Raw genomic sequence first — 21,170 nt, 5'->3', positions numbered from 1 at the left:
TACAATCTGCTGTGAGTTTAGATATATACTCATTCATAGATTTTTTTCTCCACGTCTCCTCCTGTGCTTGTGGGAAAATTATGTGCAGACTTCACATTCTCATCACCACAATAGTACTTTGGCTGCAACCCATACCCTCTAGCAGCTGTACATCCTGAGAATGTACTGAGCATGCGAATGGAGCAAGGGCGTCAGCTGTGGGATAGATTGCATAGACTCAGGCTAGGCAACAAGCAGGAAGGCAGAGAGTGGGGACAGAATCATGGAACCAAGAAGAAAGAAAGTCTGGGAGCAGATACACTCAAGCCTCTTGTGAAAGTTGTGATGTGTGTGTGGGTAGCTGGGTGGGTTTCAATTCCAAATCCGATAATCCATTTCTAGGCCTTATAAACAAAGCATTCTACACTTACATGTTCCTTAGTCCACTGAAACTATTGTTATTAACAACATGTATGAAATGAGGTCATTGTGAATATCTGTGCATCATCACCTGATCCATATTCATCTCCTCTACATGGAATACTGAAATTTAAATCACATTCTCCTTTGACTAACAGAACTGACTTTTCCACAATAGCCTCACTCATTTTACAAATTTCAGTTCTTTGAAAGTTCCATGAACCATTCTGTAGTGTCCTCATCTCACCTAATAAATAGGCATTTTCTCTTTTCTTGGAGTAATTCAAGGCTTATCCCCACTCTTTGAACACGAATGACTTCTAAAGGCTTCACTGAGAGAGGTCTTATTTCTTTTGCAGAGTCTGAGTCGTGGACCACTCTCTAAGCCAGTGGGTTATTTCACAAGCCATGGCAAATTCCAAAAACTTAAATTAGAGAAAGTAGTCCCAGCTCGAGAAAGCATTTTGATTTTAAAAATGATTGCTTTATATTTGTGCCAAACGATATTGTCATAGTGTAGCTGGATCACCGAGTGCTCGCTCTGTAAGCACTTTGCACACATTGACTCCCTCATGCCCAAGCATTCTGCAAGACTGTCCTCCATGTGTTCCTGATTGGTTGTCATTCTAAAACAGCTAACCATTTCTAGTCCTTATAAATCAGGGATACGTGTTCGTTGGTACACAATAACAGTTATTATTATCCAATTTTTGTTTGAGTAAATGGATGCACAGAGAGGTGAAGCAAATTACCCAAGGTCACACAGCTGCTGGCAAGCTTGAAAGCCAGAACCTGAAGTCAGGGAGTCAAGACCCAGAGTCAAGCTCTGAAACAACTATGTTTTGTTGCCTCTCAAGAGTGAACAAAACCACAGAAGAGCTCTTACCAAAAAGGGAAATGGTGGCCTCATGGATAGGTAAGCTGTGCTTTAAAACCAGCCAAGTAAAATGTGTAACAAGTCAGCCAGAAGTTTTAATCGTCAGTTGTAGGAAATGGAGCCATTGCTTTTCAAACAGTAAGAGCAAGAGCCCCACGAGCCTGGCCTCTGCCTCTGCCCCAGTGAAGGGACCAGAAAGGCTGGGGTCTCCAGTGGAGAAACTGGAAATGGAACCAGATGCATCTGAGGGGTCTAGACGGGGTCTTTATATGGACAATGAGCTACAAGAGTTGGAGATTTTAGATGTGAGTAAGGCGAGGTCTGCCCTGGGTAAATTCACCAAGATGAAGCCTCTCCTGCATATAAGTCCTCTCACCGTCGCCATTTCCCTCATAAACTCTTTTGAATTCTGACCCTCCTACTAAATAGTAGGCATTCAATTAATGTTCATTGACAGCCTGTTGTAGGATCTTGCTTTGATCAGGTTTGGTCAGTGGGAGGGAAAGAAGCAAATCCATGACCCTTGCAAGGGGACAAAATGGTGCTTGTTTTAGTTATCTGTTGCTGTGTAATAAATCACTCCAAAATATAGGGGCTTAAAAAACATTTATTGTCTCTCCATTTCTGTGGGTCAGGAATCTGGGTGCAGCCTGGATGCCCACCTCTGCCTCTCACAAGGCTGCAGTCAGGGTGTGGGCTGGGCTGCTGTCATCTCAAGGTTCAACTGGGGCGGGATCTGCTTCCAGGCTCACTCATGTGGCTGTTGGCAGCCTCAGTCCTCAGTAACTGTTGACCCGAGACATCAATTCCTTTCCATGTGGGCCTCTCCACAGGGCAGCTCACAACATGGCTGCAGGTTTCTGAGAAAGAGAGACAGAGAGAAAGAATCAAGATGAATCCAGAGTCTTTTTATAACTTAATCTTGGAAGAAGACTCCCATCCCCTCTGCCTCATTCTACTTGCTAGAAGCAAGTCTACACTCAAGGGGAGGGGATAAGACAAGGGTATGAATACCACTGGGACTATCTTGGAGACAAAAAGAAGACAGAGACAACGTCAGCAATGATATGAGAGAAAAGTCTTATTGAACTTTGAGATTATAATTTTTGATACAAAACACTTCTCCGCACATCTAAGCTGCAGGAAGTCTATCAATCAAATTATACAACTATGCAAGAAAAATGCAGTAACATTTTCTCCCCTCTTGTCCAAGTTGATCTGCAAATCCTCAGCAATTTTCCTTCCTTGGCTGCACCACTTGACCCTTTAGAGTCCCAGGACTGGTAATCTATCATTAGTTATGCTACCAGCATTTGGGGCACATATATAGGTTAACAATTTATCATCCACATCGGGACACTCTTCGAGTGAAGGGACACTATTTCTAATTATACAGGGACAAAAGGCAAACCAAGAACCATAGTCACCCTCCTCTTAGGCCAGGTCAACGCTTTAAGGAGTGCCTTTCTCCCCTCCCTCAATTTTTCTCTCTCCCTCACCCTCCATCTCACTTCTTTTTCTTCCCTCATTCTCTCTCCATTGTCTCTCTCCATATCCAGTAAGCTGGAGGCAGAGACATCATCCATGAGCAGCCTGCTGACGATGCTGCCTGGTTTGTACCCGCTTGTTGCTTTCTCCACTCCTGGGCACCTTTTTCTACAGCTGCCTTTGAAGATGAAGGCGCAGCACACACAGTGCTCCCTGCCGTGGCTTGGTTTCCAAGCCACACTCAATCCTTTCCCTGAGGCATTTACTGGATACTTCTGCCTCTGCAGGGTGTGTCCTCCTTTCCCACTGTCAACAGTTCAAGGGGAGCGTGTGTGTGTGTGTGGGGGGGGGGGGGAGGGTTGTGTGAATGTGTGGGAGGGGTGTATCCACACATGTGGTGTGTGTGCATGTGTGTCTGTGCACACGTGTGTGATTCATGTGTATGTATGTGTGTGTGTGTCTGTGTCTGTGTGTGTAAGGAGTGTTCCCGGACAGGGTCTCAGAAATTAGAAAGGATTAAGAATAATACTGTCAATATTGATGGGTTCATTTTTGTTTTCAAAAAGCATTTCTTAAGCATCTCTATGTGCAGAATTTTTATTGGCTAATGTACCATCATCTTTTGGTATTTTTTTAAGTATGCATTTAGAAGTTAACATATCATTAAAAATACGTACTCTGGTGTTTGCCCCTAACCTAGGGGTAGGAACTTTGTTACTAAAATTGAACATAAAGATGAGGAAGCATTGACATCACTTACCGAATATGTCCAGTCTTCTCCCTCTCAAGGGAAATGAATTTTTACAACCTCTTTTTTTTGGGAGGTGGGGGCAAGATTAGCCCTGAGCTAACATCTGCTGCCAGTCGTCCTCTTTTTGCTGAGGAAGACCAGCCCTGAGCTAACATCTGCGTCCATCTTCCTCTACTTTACATGTGTGACGCCTGCCACAGCATGGCTTGCCAAGCGGTGCCATGTCTGCACCCGGGATCCAAACCAGCGAACCCCAGACCACCGAAGCGGAGGTGCACACTTAACCACTGCGCCACCGGGCCAGCCCCTACAACCTCTTTTAACTATCACCAATGGGTAGACATTAGCCAGATTGTTGTTAGATAGATGAAATTTAGGAAACTACATCTGGGAACTGAATTATTCATTAAAATAATGCTACTTCCTAATTATTCAGTTATTCTCTTGTCTTTGTTAGCAAATATCCTGTAACTTATTCTAAGAAAGCAAGATATGAACACAAGAATATTTTCTTAAAACTAGAAAAGAAATTTCTTATGATCTTAATAGCCATCATTTCTGGATCATAAACACAAGAGCAATCCACATTGAAATTAACAGTTATAATTTTTAATGATCTGGAGAAACCATATATCTTTCTAAATGTTCAGTAGTTCAGGACAGATGAGCACAAAAGTGAATTTTCTCCTTTTTCTCAACTCATCTTAATTGAATTGGCAACAAATATGAAATCACTTTTCAAAGCTATTACAGAGTGCATATATAGCATTATCAAATATAGTCTAGACTGCTATTAGTTTTGCAGCAAAGAAATGTTTCTATCATACAGTCCTAATCAAGAAAATTAAATAACGGATTGATAACTGGTGGATAATATTCTCTCATGAGCTAGCTTTTAAATGGGTCACATTGTTCTCCATTTCATTGGAAACTGAAAATAGATGCTATATCAGCGATGTTTGTGAAAAATAGCACATTATCTGGAACTGATGGTGGGGAGGAGGCAGCATATTTCTTTATAAATTAAGCCTCTAGCAGAACCATAAAGTTTTAAAATCTTACAGGGGTATAGCTCATCCATTCCAAGCCCCTCATTTTCTGAGGAAGCAGACATCCAGAAATATTAAGGGACCAAACTAAAACAACTATTTAGTATCAGAATTATGATTTCAGCTGTAAAAATCCATTTCAACTTAAATACATTGTGTGTCCTTTTTTCTGAATAAAGACAGAGTGGCGAGAAAGAGAATTTATCCTTAGATTGTTTTCTGTAATAAATATCCTCTAAGAGTCTGTAGATTTTACCCCTTGATGAGTCTTAACTATAATAAAAGGTAATGAGTTGAAACAGAGAAAAACAAGGCAGAGAAACAATTTTGTCCCCAAATGAATTGGAAGTAGCCCTTTTCTCCCCAATCTCACCAACAGGACCTGCCCTGCAGTGGGATGGGCCACACCCTGTCCTCTGAGCACTAACAGAGCTTGTGCCCCCACCCCTGCCCCCCAGCACCACAGGCTGCACCGCAATTGTCCCTGCTGCGTGGACCCACTGGGAACTGTGGCCTCAGCTACAGCCACTTCAGTCGGAGATACAGAGCATCAGGAAAGGCTTTTTCTCTCGCTGCCCCAAAGGAGCCAATATTAACCTCCCTGTTCCTGCCTTCCCAGAATCAGGGTGACAATCAAGCACATCCAGTCTGGAGCCAGCCAGCAAGAGTAACTTTTGAACAATTCCGGATTTCCCCCAGAGCCAGGTTGCCTTTGACCTCTGGGCCACTCGCCACTTACTAAATACGTTACAGGTTGTATTTCATGCATTTGAGGCTTGATGGGGCTGAAAGTGAAAGTTTTGTGTCCAGAACACATTAAATCAAGTTCCAATTTAGAATAGCCTTTTTCCTGGCTCCTGCCTGCTGCTAGGAGTCATTTTGCAAAACAAGAAAATGAGCAGCTGAAAGGCTAAGCAATTAGTATTTTTTTCCCTACGTACTTCATCTCCTACATCTCTGCTCAAGGACGTGTCGGGGGACTCTGGGCTCTGCTAAATTAGTAGCTAGTGGAAGTCCCTTGATAAATTAAAAAGAAACGAATTAATATCAGCGCTCTGCGAGGTGAGGCCTGAAGCACCTCTCTGGCTGAAACAACTTAGGATGACCCAGTTATGATTATAATGAAGGGCTGAATAGGATGGTATTCCCAATAGAATTTTAAAAATTAGAAGATTGTGCAGTAATGGTAACCCACATATAAACAGAAGCTAACATTTTTGGAGCACGAACTATCTGGCAGACACGGTGCTAAGCCATTTACAAACATGAGCTCATTTATCCTCATAAGAACCCTAGGAGATAGGTTCGATTGTTATCTCCATTTTAGAGATGATGAAACAGTAGCTTGGAGAGGTTAAGTCACTTGCCATAGGTCACACAGCCAGTAAGTAGTGGGATCAGGTTTTGAGTCTAGGCAGCCTGACTCCAGAATCCCCACTTGTAACTGCTATTCTCTGACTACGATAAGGAAGATATGTATCAAGTTAGGATATATTCAAGCATTTTTAACATACACAAAATTATTTAAGGACCAGAGTCAAAAGACTTATAATGGCTCCAAAGTTGAAAAGGAGAGGATTTGCAAAAATGGCCAACACACAGAGAAATAGGAGAGAAAGTGGAAAAGCCTGTGCAAGGCCAGAGAGGATGGTATTGTTAGATTGTTTAGGAGAGAAGGAAGCAAGTACAATAGTCCCTCCTGTGTTTTATCGTTCTCATAGATAGCATAGAGTAAATTTTTCCTTTCCCCAAATGGCTTCAATTCCAAGCAAATAAATAAAACAAAATAAATTCACCCAACCAGCCTGATGGCATTTCAACCTCATTGTTCTTGTCTTGGAAAATGTAAGAAGTGATTACGAAAGAATTAGAAAGGGGAAGTCTATGGGGCTTCCCCTCCAGAATTTAAAATATGCACTTGGGCATAGAAAATCTCTGGATTTGTGTATTTTCGCTCTAGTGACGAAGTCTGGATCTTTAGTTTCTAAGAACATTCCAAACATGTTATGCAGCTGGGAGAATGTTGAACAAATATTTGGAATAAATAGCAATCTTAAATTAAAATGAACCAAATTGTAACTTAGGAAAAAAATCATCTATCGTATGTCCATGAAAAAGCCTATTTTAGAAAATCTAACAGCCTTTTCCCCCAGTGTGTCATTCACGTTGTTTAAACTGAGGTTTGCACATCTGAGAAGTTCTAAGATTTAGTGTTATTCTACGTAAACAGTTTCTAAGCTTGGGTACCAGGGTGTCACTGTGGCCGAGGAGATGGAACGCCCCACACTTCTGCCATTCGGTTGAAGGATTCCAAAATTCCATTTTCGTCTGCAGAACAGCTATTTAGTTGATGCAGCAGTGTTTGGACTAAAACATTTTTGCCAACTCTTATACCAAATCCCAACTGTTTTATTACAAATTACAAAACTAGAAAACCAAAGGCATAAGTTTTACACATTTCTAATGTATTTAGTTTAGCATATGATAGTTTTCAGTTTGCTAAATTCCTTATTTTTACATGTTGACAAGTTATAGAAATATACATTGGATTACAAGCTGCTTTCCAATGATCCCTTTGTTAAAGGAAAAGTTGCAACATTGGAAATGTACCCTGTGTTCATTAGCCTACCTCCCTTTTGATCGTATATTGTGGCTTTTGCTGACTTAAGAGAGGCCAAGTTCCTCCAGAAATTCAGTCTCAGCTGTATAAACAGTCTGGTAATCTTCGAAAGCATTTCTTAAGTCATTAATAACAGTGCCTGAACTATGCTTTAGAGGGACTGAACTGAGCTTAGACAATAATAATATTATTTCATCTCCAAAAGCCCTTGACAGACTGGAAAGATTTATCAATAAATTCAATTGGGCCCAAATGAAAAAAATTTATTAATTTTAATGCTTTATGAGAGAAAATATACAGGGATAAAGCAGTAACAAATATATGTTACATGCTTTTTGTGGGCGAGGCGCTCTTCAAATGATTTGGACACTGGATACAATGGCTCTCAAGATATTTCTAGAACAATCGCCCCCCCCCCCCCGAGTTTACAGTCTAGCTGAGGGATGAAGGCGGGGCAGACAATTAAGCTCTTAGTGGCAAGGGTCTGTGTTAAGCATTGTGACACGTGAAGCACAGGTCTGCACAGGCTGTGTGCATGGCAGGGAAGGGGAAAGAGGAGAGAGGAGGCAGTCCCTGAGTCAGCTTGTGATGTGGAGAAGGAGAGACACGCGTACTAAATAGGTTTTGTTAACACAACTGAACATGATAAATTCTTAGTGATCTTAGCAAGGAGAGACTGATCGCGGTTGTGGGGACCAGAGAAGGTTTCTTCAAGGAAGTGATCTTTGAACTAAACCTTAAGGAACGGGTAGGATTTCAAGAGGCAGGGATGACAGGGGATTTCCGGCAGAGCAAAGACTTGGAAGCAGGGAGTCACAGGGAGAATTTAGGGCACAGCAGGCAGCACAGTGAGAGAGCCGAGAGCATGCTGAGAAGCGGAACTGGCAGGCAGGTGTACAAAGTTCTCAGGAGGGCACAGGAGCCCCGGGAAATGGAAAGCTCAGTTTTCCCTAAAGCAAAGGTTTAAGTTCCTAATATGACTTAGCTTAATTTTAAACCATTCATTCACTAGGAGAAAAATTGATTATTTTGCTCCTGAAATCTATAAAATCCAAGATCTCCCAAAGGCACAATTGGTATGTGGAAAAGGCCCGAGGGAATTCCTGTCCTCTTTAAAGTGCCACTTGCCATTGGGTCATTTCTTAGGCCTCCAGAGTCCTCTTGTTCTCTTCCAGTTCCCAGGGAAAGAGTAGACACCTCTGCTGCCGTTAGCTTACAATATTACAAGATGAGCATTTTCTACTGTAGAAAAGAGGAGAAACCTTTGTCATATGTGGTAGCTACACCACACCCCAAGAGGTCAATGTCAGATGCAGTCTCTCTAGGGCAATCCTATAGAGACGTTTTTGGCTGTCAGTCACTTGAATAAAGTTCAGAATACAAGGCAGGGCAAAGTTTTGCAAATCTTAAAACCCCAAAGCAAATCTATCCCAAATAAGTAGGATGCTGAATGCTGGATGCTGAAACTCCAGAAAATTCCTTAACTGGTTCAAGGATTACTTTTCCCAATTGAAATTACTCTTCTGCCAAGAAAAGATTTCTCAAAAGCTAGACTTTTATGTATTCACCACCTTGACAGATTACAGACATTACAAATGTCTGTTCTTACGTTTTCCCAGGTATAGAATTGATCTTTTATATGACCGATGGCTTCTGTGAAATGGCACTTTTTTTCTCTCTCAAAAAAAGATTCTTTTAAAGCATATCCTATAATATTTTAACCCATTATTATGAGATACTGTGAATAGATAAAAAGTAATATTAATGCTTTTGAGTTTTCCTACAGTAACTGAGATACATTTGATTTAAAAGACTGGGAAGTGGAGGGTCTGGACCCCTGGTATAGTGGCTTGGTGGCCTGGCGTTGGCGGTTCAGATCCTGAGCACAGACCAACACACTGTTCATCAAGCCATGTTTTGGCGGCATCCTACATACAAAATTGAGGAAGATTGGCACAGATGTTAGCTCAAGGCCAATCTTCCTCACCAAAAATAAAAAATAAAAAAAAAAATAAGATGGAGAAGAGGAGTTTTAAAGAAATTCAACTTTTCACTCATAGCACTTGGCAAGAGCCCTCCATCTTCTCTGATAGATTTCTGTGATGCTGCTTTACTGCTGTTAAAGCCGACCTCTTCCATAATTGTCAACTTACTAACTATCTAAAGACAACCAAAAGAATTTTAAGTCAAATCATATTTCTACTAGAACTAAAACTGGACTTGTCCAGCTTAGCAGCTGATACACGTGAAAAGTTTCAAGAGTTCTAAGTATTGTGGTAATATTTCTAAAGTGATCAATTGCTCAGAGTTAGGCATTCTATGGTAGCAGTAACTAGATGGGTCTCAGTAAGTGGGAGGCCATGCTGTTGGGCCCATGCATCACCCCAATAGCCACTGCATTCATGGGCTCCTCATGTCAGCACTAGGGTGGTTAATAATAGATGCTGGCAGGTATCAACTGGCTGGGTCATCCTATCTGCTCAGTTGTTTAGTGCCTCTTCCACGGATACTCTCATGGGTCTTAACATGTGATACAAGGGTCTTCACATTCAGGCTTACTCCATGTGTCCATCCACGTGCATCTGTGACCTTCTAATCTTTTTCCTTCTAGACTCCTGACCAGCTGGCCAAGCCATTCACTATTTCCCATGATTCTCATTATTTCCTAACCACAGCCACTTCTCCTTCATTGTAAGGGGGGGTGACCAAGTACACTGCCCGTTGTGGGGATTTTCTCTCACCACATTCTATCAAGGCCACCTCTGAGAGAGCCTGCAGCATGGCTGCCATCCATTTGCAGTTTGCCCCACACACCAAGATCACCCTCCATAAAGCACACTTGGGCTTTTTCTCCCTTCTGCAGGATCCTCTATACAGCCACAGGTATAAGGCAAGAGAGGACTGTACAACAGTTGTGGGTGCACTGGGATCTGGACTGCTGTCCATGCCATTTTCTTGAGCCCACTAGTGCTCAATCCTGGAAGTATCCATTTCGTCTTATGGTGAATTGCTGCCGGTCCGACCTGACATTATGATTTACTAGGTCTGCACAGCTCATGATGGACAGATCCAGCTGAGTGGTCGCTTGGTATTTCATGGTCAGACATTCTGTCTACCAGAGCTCAGTAACACACCAGGAGATGTTTTTCAAAAAGCCTATAATTCTATGCTGCTAGTGAAGTGGCTTTACTCCAGAACTCCAGGGACCTGTTCTGAGATTCTCCCACTGAGGCTTGCCACAAATTCCAAACTGAGGGCGTCTTTCCCCACCACTGGTACCTCCAACACCTGCTACAGAGTCCTTCCCTACTCTAGCCATGTTCAAAGTTAAGTAGCCTTTTGCTCCACTCCATTGGAGCTGGAGCAGTATTCCCAGCTGTGGAATCCACTGCTTCTAGAATCCAGAGAGGCCCAACAGATAACTGTGATTCCTTCTTGGTGGTAGAAAGTAAGATGCGGTACTTTGGAGGGCATATCCTGGCACATCCCTGACCACTGGACCCGTAAAACTTATACAAATATAGCAACCACTCAGTCTATCATATTCCCTGAAATGCCTGCAGAGAATCTCTACATTCCACTGTAGGATTGGTTTTTTCCAGGGAAAATCCAGAAATTCTTGTCTTTCTTCATGCCCATGGCTCTCAAACTGTAGAGTGCATAAGAATACATTTGAATGCTTGCCAAAATATAAATTCTCAGGCCCTGCCCACAGAGATTCTGATTCCAAATATACGTACATGAGCCCGGGAATCTGTGCTGAGAAAGCTCCTCCAGGTGCTGTTGATGGACTTTGAGAAGTTCTGCTTTATGCCTTTGAACATGCTCTTCACTCTGCCTGTGACGCCTCCGCTCTTCTCCACCTGGCCAACTGCTACTGATTCTTCAAGACTCAGCTCCAACATATGTCACTTCTTTTGCAAAGCTTTTCCGAACTCTCCTCAGGATGAAGTTAGTCCATCACGACACCACATCAGTTTTCATGTCTCTTTTAATTTCCATATTTACTTAGGTGAAGTCTTGTCTTCCCACAAGGCTGGAAGCTACTTCCATATAGAGATTTTCATTCACCTTTTATCTCCAATGGTTATCCCAACACCAGGCACATAGTAGGCACTCACCGCACACTTCTTGGATTGATGAGTGCCCAAATCCTGGGGATGTCAGCATGAAAATTGTAACTGAATTGGTTGAGTTCTGCACTATAAAACATTCATATATAGACATTTGTTTCTTTCATTTTCTCAATAAATGAATACTATATGCTTTCTCCAGAAACCTCATCACATGTTGTGTTTAATCCCTTTGGGGAGCTACAAGATAAGGCCCTAATCTCTCAAGGACTGACATGTGATCAACTCTTAAAGTCTTTTTCCAAACAGAACATAGCTTTTTACCTGGACAGATCCAAGAACAATTTCCTATGAGTTTCCCATCATTTCAATAGTGAACTTCTTTTGCTAATTAATTAATAATTTGCTTGACGTGACCCATTTTTGAAGTGTTGCAAGTTCAGTCCTCTGTGGATCTATGTCTTTAATAAAACCACAGCATGACTGGGAGATACATCTCCACCCCACCTTTGTTCTGTGAAATCCCACAAAGATGAATTTGCTTCAGCCCAAGCCAGAATCAAGTTGTTGATGTTGGTGGCGATGATGGTGGTGGTGGTGGTAATGCCTTTTGTAAATGCTATAATTCATTTTAGAAAACAGCAGAAGGCCAACGTGTTAATCGAATTCCCCACTGTGAATGCTATTGGTATTTGGAGAAAATAAATCAAAGAAATTGAAACATCAGAGCAACATTTGTTGCAACTTGAGAAATTAAATGAATTCTTCAGAAACAGCCTAAGAAACTAAGAACCTCTGACCAGAGTCTTGGTCTTTTTGTGTGATATTTATTACCTTACCTGGATTTTAGCTACTGAATGGTGCTAGATAAACTCAAGAAAAGCTACAAGGCACATTCCGTTTTGTGGCACTGAACTATTTTCCTGTATTGATGAAGACTACTCATAGTTTGATCCACCCAAAGAAAAGCTCCTGGTACATTGAAATAAAATAAAGTCATTAAACATTGGGTAACAAATAAAATGAAAGCATATGGAGCTTTTTCTGTACAATATGTACTAACAAATGTCCCAAAAGAACAAAGAAATTATTTTTAATTATTTTTTGAGAGTTTACTCCTCTAAACAAAATTAAAGACAAAAACACATGAAATGCTTCCTGTATACTCGACTGTATACTGCCCAGTACCAAAAGGATAAAGTAAAATTTTCTTCTTAATAAAAACACATAAAATAATTTAAAAGTTATGTACCATAAAATCACACTAGAAAAGCTCCTGTTTGTTTGAACACAGTCTCTTCAATCTTCCCTTGCCTTTTACAAGTAGATATTTGTACCTTAAAAAGAAATGTGAGTTCTAAAAGAACAGGAAGTGCTGGAGTGTAAAGAGAGGACCAGGTACATTTGTCTTGTGTATCACATCTGAAATCCTGTATGTCCCGCTAATGACTAGGAATTGTAGCAAATATTTTCCTAGTTCAAAAAGAAAACAATGAGCTGTGGAAACATTTCCAATTTAATCATGCAGAAATTTGCTGAAATGAACCGTGAAGAATTTTTTTAACAGTGGAAGAAAATAGTCAGTGATTTTAATAGTAATCAAATCTTTACAGCTTCTAAATTCTGCTCTTGTAATAGCAGGAGAACGGATGGAGTATACAGAACTATAAATGAAAAGGAATGACTCTTTCAACAACCACATGGCTGTTTACATTGACAATTTGTCAGATTAATCAGCAATCCTTCAGGTCAAATAAAAACAACTCCATTACAGAGACATATTCTCCTACTCTTGATTCTGACATTTCTCACCCTCTTACCACCAAAATAAATACACATCTCTATAAACGTATATATACATGTGGCAATGACAGTGAAGCACACATTGGAAATTAGTTACTTTTTGGTTAAGGGCATCCTCCATCTTGTGGATCTGCTTTGAAATTAAAATATTCCTAGGAGGAGTAACATACACTATTATCATCTTATTGAAAATTTATCAGCTCCTTCTTCTCTGTGACCCAGGTTGTAAGAGAGGAAGTGGGAAGGACAGGAAGTGAAGAAAGTATGCAAGAAGGGGTGGTAGGGGCCTCAAAGACAGCCTACCACACAATTTTGCCCACTCTGACAACCAGCATTTGAATTGCTTGCCAATGCATAAGTGAGTTTTAGTGCAAGCACAGTTCCCAGAGTAAACACCATTCGTTGCCACCACTGGCTACTCAGAAGACAAAAGGAAGGACCAAATTCTTGTCATTGAGACAAATGTGGACATGCATAAACTATAGCTATGCACAATAAAAGTTTCCTTGATGAAAAGGAAGAATGCTATTGCTCTCTGCCATCTGACGTGTTCAGATTCCAAAGAGAAATTTTGGTCTGACGTATGAACCATGTATAATGCTTTCCTGGATCTAATTCATTTCACACTCACACCATGGGAGGGGGAGTTGAGTGGTCCTGACTGTTTCTTTATTGCTAGATATAAACAACATGTATCTTGTCCTAAGAATTTGATACCAGCTCAACACAAGGTTGACATAACGGAAGCCATATTGTTGAAAAGAAACCATATGTAACTTTAAATGAGCTCTGATTAACTAGCCCCGACATGCCCTGTAGATTTTATGGCCCGTCTCAGCTGCCATAAAGTGATAACTTTGTTCTTTTGAGTTCTCGAGGAATGTGATGATGCCCGGGCAGAGAGCCTATGCTGATAGCCATCATCTATGACAAGTGAAAGATCAGGATATAGGTCGCGTTCTTCTGGCCTCTGACGCATATCCAGTAAAACAAAAGGACTATCATGAACTAAGACCAGACGTCTGCCCCCACCCAGAGACCAGCCGCCTCCCCTACTTGGAAACCAGGCCTGTATATAACTGGCCTGTAGTCTTTGTTCTGTAAGGTGGTTCTTTTGGACATTAGTCAGCCATCTTCCCTCTTGCTAGCAAGCCGTAATAAAGAAACCCTTTCTCTCCTACCCCCTTGCTTCCCGACTATTGGCATGTCTTGCTGGGAGCAAATGACCCCCCTTGGGCAGTAACAAATTGATCAGTAATTACTTTTTAGGCAGAAAGATTGATGTGGTGATGGTGGTGGTGGTGGTTTTCGCTAGAAATAATGGTCACAAGTTAGCCAATGATATGGTACACTGATGACACAATGTTATCTTTCCAAGAGATGAAAATAGATACTTGCAGCTGCGGATACAGACTTCCTGTACTAAATGATTCTTTTTCATCACCAAGGAGAACTCACCCAATGGAGCTCTACCCTGCAGCAACTACACCTGCAGAAGTTACTTTGTTCCAAGTGCTAGATGAGTATAGTTTGGGAATTTGGCCCAAACAATTAAAGGCCCTGCCAGTTAGGAGAGCTGACAGATTCTGAGCAGAAAATCATTATGAGGTATTTAAAAGTCACTATCCCATTACAGCAGCTATTCGAGGCAAATTCAAGTAATCATCCTAAGTCGGGATGGTTTGGAACTCATTGTGGGAAAAAATGAGCCCCTTATGACAGCCACCAAGCATAGTCCCCCACACACAGACACACATTTAGTCTGGTTCCAGCTTGCCCTTAACTTTCTACCGTCAATACTTGAAAGATTTAAGAAGTAGTGATTTTTCTTCTAAAACACTGTCCTTGAAATAAATTTCTCTAAGCCTCACCCTGCCTGCCCACCACACCACTAATAATCCATTTTGGGGGCATTCAGGAAATTCAGTTAAAGAGTAAAAGACGTTTCGATGCTAACCAATATTTACACCACAGCTGGGTGCGAGTCTTTCAAAGGCCTCAAAAATGTGCATATTGTTGATCTACCAATTTGGTTTCTAATAACTTTTCCAAAGAAAATAACTAGAGATTTGTGCAAGGATTTTGCTACAAGGACTCATATTATGGAGTTTTATAATATAAAAAATAAGCAAATAACCTGAATATTCTGCTATATAAAATCTTTAGTTTGTGGTGAACCCATGCACTAGAATATTTTGCTATCATTTAATATTAATAACTATATCTCACCAAATAGAAAAATATTTATAGTATAACATTAAGCAAAAAAGCTTGGAATGCAGTGTTTTGTACTGTATAAACTATAAGGGAGAAAAACTAAAAGGACACACACCCAAACACTAAGATGGATTATATGTAAGCGATGGGCCTAACAACTACCTTCTCTATTCTTCTGTTTGTTATATTTTCCAAATAATTTGCAATAAATATGTATTAGTTTAATATTCAGAAAAAAGTAATTTCCAAAACAACAAAGCAAATTCAAGAGTGCGTAGATAGATGTCAGTTGTTGGAAGCTCAGAGCTCTGGGAGAATAAAGGCTTGCAAATTAAGGTATGTGTGTTGACTTGTGTATTGTGTTAAGCGGAAATGTGTGCTGTTGCTAACAATTTTGTGTGAGCAAATTATAATGCTTCAATTCCCTTATGTGGTTGCAAAGAGATAGGTTTTTTCAGGAAGTTTTGGATGAGCATTTAATGTTGCTGGCAACTTGAAGCAAGGCGCCAAGGAATAAAATGTTGGCCCAGGAATAAAATGTGGGCAATAACACTAGGTTTCCTGCGGGTGCTGTGCTCAGAATTCCTGGGGATAAGAACAAAGGTTGACAATTCCTTTGACCCTATACATGGAGTGACTTTTCCTCTGCCCCCCACTTCCTGTTGCCCACACTTTTGGGTGCTGTAGACACTCATGTCCCATGGACTCAGGAGAGTGGGTGACATGGCAGCTGAGAAGTCCAGAATACCCAGCACCAGGCTGTTAAGAAGGGCCAGCCCCGATTCCTATGCAGGAGTGCAGACAGGAAATGAGACCTTTCAAACTCTAAGTGGAAGACATGTTCCTCAGAATTTGGATGGCTGAAGTAGAAAATATAAACAACGGAAGACTATAGGAAGGAGCAAAAGAACAATTTTAAACCAGATTTTCAGAGACAACAGAGCATTCAAATCATTAAACTGAACCAAGTCAAATCCCAGCTCTGCCATTTACATTCTGAAAGCCTTGGAGCACGTGACTCTGGGTCTGAGCTTCCTCACCTACAAAGCGGAGATGCTAGCTGATTCTCGTGTTCACGGCAGTGATGTTCTATAAAGTTGCTGCAGACACTGAATTGGTGAACACTGACTCATGGCTCCTACGGGAAATAGTTAGGTTAGGCTTCTGTGAGCCTCTAGTCACAATATTTTCATCAACCCATCAATACGTAACTTTGTTTTATGTGTGTTGCTGTTTAAAGGCACCTTATTTAACATATATATTCTTGACTCCTTAACTCCGGACTCACAATCAACAGACTGCTCTGTACTCACGCCTGCAGGAAGCTTGTCTAACTCACCTTGTTTTCTCCACGAGGCCCATCCCAACCTTCTTGCTCTTAGCAACAGCAGCCAGCACTTCAGCACTATGCTCAGGGACCTTTTTAAACAACGAGATCACCAACATAAAGCAAAAAAATGAGAAAAACATAGCACTACACAGACTGCAAGAACGACACCTGTTTACGGTTTGAGAGCTGAAACAAGAGGGCAGAGCATTGCCTGGTTCGACTTCACCTGGGACCCTGTGCATCAAGCCATTCAAATTTTGTGCTGCTCTTCGGTATGTGCATGTCTGCCGGTGACAGTGAAGGGACCATGAGTATGGATTTGGGAGTTACAAATAAATTTTAGAAAGTTAGGTGAATTAGCCAAACAGAAGCCCCAAATAATGAAGATCAACGGTAGTAACAGTATCTACTTCAGCAAGTTATTGTAGAGATAAGTGCAAGAACTCATGCCAAGCATTTAGCACAGCATTTAGTACATATGTGCCAAATATGTGCAGAACATGGAACTACTTTTGCAAAATATTTAAAGCACCAACAGGTTTGAAGTGTATAACTATGCGTATTCCCACATCCTGGAAATGAATACTCTGGAAAGAGGACTACAAAAGCAGCCTAGTGTTAAAATCACCTGATGAACTGGTACTATTTTTTGCCATGACTTTCTTCAAATGAACTTAAAAGGAAAGACACTTAAAATAAAACAACCTATATGTTTTCCATTGCAGGGTTGTTGAGTTATAATTAAGACCTCTGGGAGACCTGGAAGTGGGAGGAGCCAGCAAGTTAATTGTTTTGCAATAAAAACTGCTCTGGAAGAGATAATTAACCCTTACTCAGAAGTAAATAGTGCTGTTTCCTCAATAAAATATTAATAGGACTCACTAAAGAGTGCTTCAGTGTAATTTTTTTTAACCTTAAAAACCACCTTGTTTGGCATTTATTTTTACTTCATTGTCATAATAAACACAAGGGATCTTTACTTGGCCCAGAATTTCCCTGTCAGAAAGTAAATATTTGATGATTGTGTAAGGAGCTATAAACACAATTTCCTGAGAGATTTTCTAGGAAGAAGTTTACCTGGCTGAGCTCAAAAGATTAAGATGATTTAAAAACTAACCTTGCTTCCAAATGTGACAAAGTGGGCATTTTCTTCTCATTCCTTCTTCACAACTCTGTACAGCACTTGAATCCTCTTCTCCTTAGGCCAAACTTCTGTTGTCATTGATGTTGCTGTGGTCTAAAATACTTGTCAGCCTCTGTCTATAGCGTCTCTAACTTCTCTCTCAAGTGTCTCAACTCCCAAACCCACTGCTCCTGCCTTCCTGGTTCCTGTTTATGGGATCACCATTCTTATAGTTGCCCAGGCTTATAACCTTGGACTCACCTCTTTCTTCTTCCTCTTCTTTGCCGCATGCCCATCCCATCCAACGACTTCATCCTGAAGAGATTACGCCTGTAGTGTTTGTCACATGCATCCCCATCTCTCCATGCCCATTGCCCTCTTCCTAGTTGAGTCCCTCAATTCTTATTGCCTGAGTCAAAGCAATAGCTTTGTAATCACCTCTCCATCATCTCTTCCCCAACCATCCTACCCACGTGTACTGAATTCATTTTTATAGAGGACCATTTATTATCATACCCCTGCTCAGAATTCTTCAGTGCTTCCCAGTGCCCACAGAATAAAGCACTAACTCTCCTTTGCTTGGTCAGGAGAATCTTCAAGGGCCTGTTCACAATCCTCCTTCACAACCACACCTCTCACAATTGCCTTTCACGAAGCCTGGACCAGGCCAAAAGCACGTCTTGCAGCTCGCTGTCCTTGCATCGAGAAATCCTGACTTCCGTCCTCCCCCGCTACCTTCTTTCTGCTCACATTTTCCTTTCCCCTAACTCTCAGGTGCTCCACTGCTAAATTTATTTCTGTCCCAACTCAAACGCCGCCTCCACCCTGACACCTTTCCCAATTCGGGCTACAGCAGTCAGCTTGCCTCCCGAGGGCCCAGCGCCGGCTCTGAACCACGCTGCGGCCTTGCTTTGTTGTAATACAGGCATTTCAGAACAGGATTCTTCAACACGGTGAATGGAGATTTCTGTCTAAATTGTGGGGGAAAATGGGAATTGAAACATTAAAAGAAATGAAATTTGAGGTGGAGAAATACCAAATATATCCCAAGAGCTGTGGGGAGGAAAAACAGAGAGACTTTTTCTTGAGTGATTACCCTCAAACTTCTTTTTTTTCCTTCAGGCAATCATTTTCTGTGAGAGAACTGAAAAACAATGCCCCCAACTCTTTTAAAAGCGTATCTTTTATCCATTGGAGGGGGTCTAAAAGACCCCCTATTTTATAATATTTTAGATACAAGAGAAGACTCTGTTGTGGCTCTGACAACATCACAGTTACAAAGCTGCAGGATTTCTGATGAAAGGGTTCAGGGGTAAGTACTCAATGTGATAAAAAGACCATCTCTGTTCCAGGAGGGAGCCAATTACATGACTACAGCTTGGGGACCTGAAATGCCTCAAGGCCAGGTGATCCCGTGCATATTGAAGAACTTGGAACTCCAGTTGCTGCCTGGTGGGCAATGCATTCCATAGAAAAGGAGAAGATGGGGAAAGAATTTAAACACAAAGCAACATGTTTAAGAGGCTGCTATGGTCTGAATGTTTGTGCCCTGCCTCCCAATTCATATGTTGAAATCCTAACTCCCAGAGGTGATGGGATCAGGAGGCGGGGCCTTTGTCAGGTGCTCAGGCCCTGAGGGTGGAGCCCTCCTGAATGGGATTAGTGCTTTTATGAAAGAGGTTCCAGAGAGATCCCTAATCCCTTCCACCATGTGAGGACTCAACCAGATGTCAGCTATGAACCCGGAAGAAAGCCCTCGCCAGAATGTCATCATGCTGGCCCTCTGATCTTGGACTTCCAGCCTCCAGAACTGTGAGAAATAAACGTTTGTTGTTTACAAACTACCTCACCTGTGGTATTTTGTTATAGCAGCCTGAACAGACTAAGACAGAGGTGTTTTTCCATTTTTGGCTAATGGCTTCGGGAAAGAATCATGTTCAGGAATAGAACAAATGGTAAAAGGGAAACGATATGTACCACTTTATTAGGTTATGTGAATTTTTCACATTGTTTTAAAATCTGTCTTAGATGTAGATAAGACCCCAATGGCAATGGTCATTATTCTGGGATAGCGGGATCACTGTTTGTTTCTTTGTTTTATCTGGCTATAGTTTTTCATAACAAGTCACGTTAGCCTCTAGGATAGCAGTTCTCAGTCCTGGCTGCACCCTATAATCACCCTGGAACCTTTTTCTCAAATGCCTGGGCCCCACCGCAGAGATTCTAGTTAGTCTGTGATCAGACCTAGGTGTCCATATTTTTTAAAGCTCCTCTAAGGAGCAGGCTGGTTGAGGACACTGCCCTAGGAGTCCTTTCTTCTCCATCCCACCCCCTTTATCCTAAGAAGGAAGACGGTTCCGATTTAGAGATGGAGATGAGGAAGTCTAAGTGAGCCTATAAGAAACAAATCTGCTCTCTACTCTTTTTCCTCTGGCTGCCGCAGTGGGTTCTTGTTCTGTTGAAATGCAAGTTTCCAGACTTACGTGTGTACAGTGGTGTCAGTCAAACGGGCAAGCAGTGTGCCTTGGTTCCAGGCCAGTCCTGGTAACCTGCCTGAGGGAACCAGAGCCCTCCAAGGGGTCCAGCCCAGCTCCTGTCCTGCATGGCTGGGTGGAGCTGAAGCCCAACTAAAGAGAAGGTATTTCTTTACAACTTGATATGCCCGTTATTCCCTAGGATTCCATCTTGCTTAGTAACCTTGGCAAGAAACGAGGTAGCTGGATTGACAGGATCCAGGAATTTGTGTCCCTTAATCAAATACCATCTAGTATCAACCCAGTGAAACCTCGACTTTTGAAAAACGTGTTTTGCTTATGTCATGAAAAATAATTTTACGGTAAAAGAAAATTACTACTCATTTGAGGAGTGATCAAAACTGCTCATTTCACTTACCCAGCAAAGAATCCAGGAGAAATCCACCACTCCCTGTTCCATTCTGGCTTTTATTGGCCCTGCGGTTCACTGGGCAGTGTTTGTAGATGGATTTAATGAAGGTGGTATCCGAAAGTAAATGAGGGGGGAATAAAGAGAAGTTTCAATGATGTTGGTAGAATCTGTGTTAATGAACCAATGAGCATAAAGTATGGGATCATAAGAGGGTAAGAAAATGTGCTTTAGTCAGGAGATGATTAAAATATGGAGGAGGGAGCCCTCCCTTTGAGTCAGTATTACAGAGAACACCCTAGGTTTTTGAGCTGGCATTGACTCCATAGAAAGCAGAGCCTATTACTTAAACACTGTGCCAAAAGTTGCCTACTACTCTTTGGATACGAAAGGCCCAACATTTTGTAATAAAATCAAAAGGGTTGTCTAAGGTTTCTGTTTGCCTAGACTTTTAAGCCATCAAAACTTCCTTGAAATAAGTGGACCATCAGCCTGAAGTTGAGAATTTTCATGTTTTTCAAATGTACAATGAATATTTCTGACATATACATATAGAA

The 21,170-nt window shown here is 41.5% G+C and overlaps 1 long non-coding RNA gene across 2 annotated transcripts; it reads right to left on the bottom strand.

Moving 5' to 3' along the window:
- Positions 1-1,865: 1,865 nt before the first annotated feature.
- On the bottom strand, positions 1,866-20,070 carry LOC138915386 (uncharacterized). 2 transcript variants are annotated; one of them, XR_011421264.1, is made up of 4 exons: positions 17,725-18,794; positions 16,617-16,696; positions 10,925-11,338; positions 1,866-2,136 (listed from the first exon to the last, which is right to left on the bottom strand). It is a non-coding gene; the product is annotated as an uncharacterized lncRNA (long non-coding RNA). The 2 variants fall into 2 exon arrangements; XR_011421265.1 differs by lacking the exon at positions 10,925-11,338 and having other exon boundaries at positions 17,725-20,070.
- Between the last annotated feature and the right edge of the window lie 1,100 nt (positions 20,071-21,170).

The sequence above is a fragment of the Equus caballus genome, chromosome 9 (genome assembly GCF_041296265.1).
Source record: "Equus caballus isolate H_3958 breed thoroughbred chromosome 9, TB-T2T, whole genome shotgun sequence".
NCBI lineage: Eukaryota > Metazoa > Chordata > Mammalia > Perissodactyla > Equidae > Equus > Equus caballus.
Note: the sequence above shows the minus strand (reverse complement) of the source record. Positions and strands in the feature narration are given on the sequence as shown.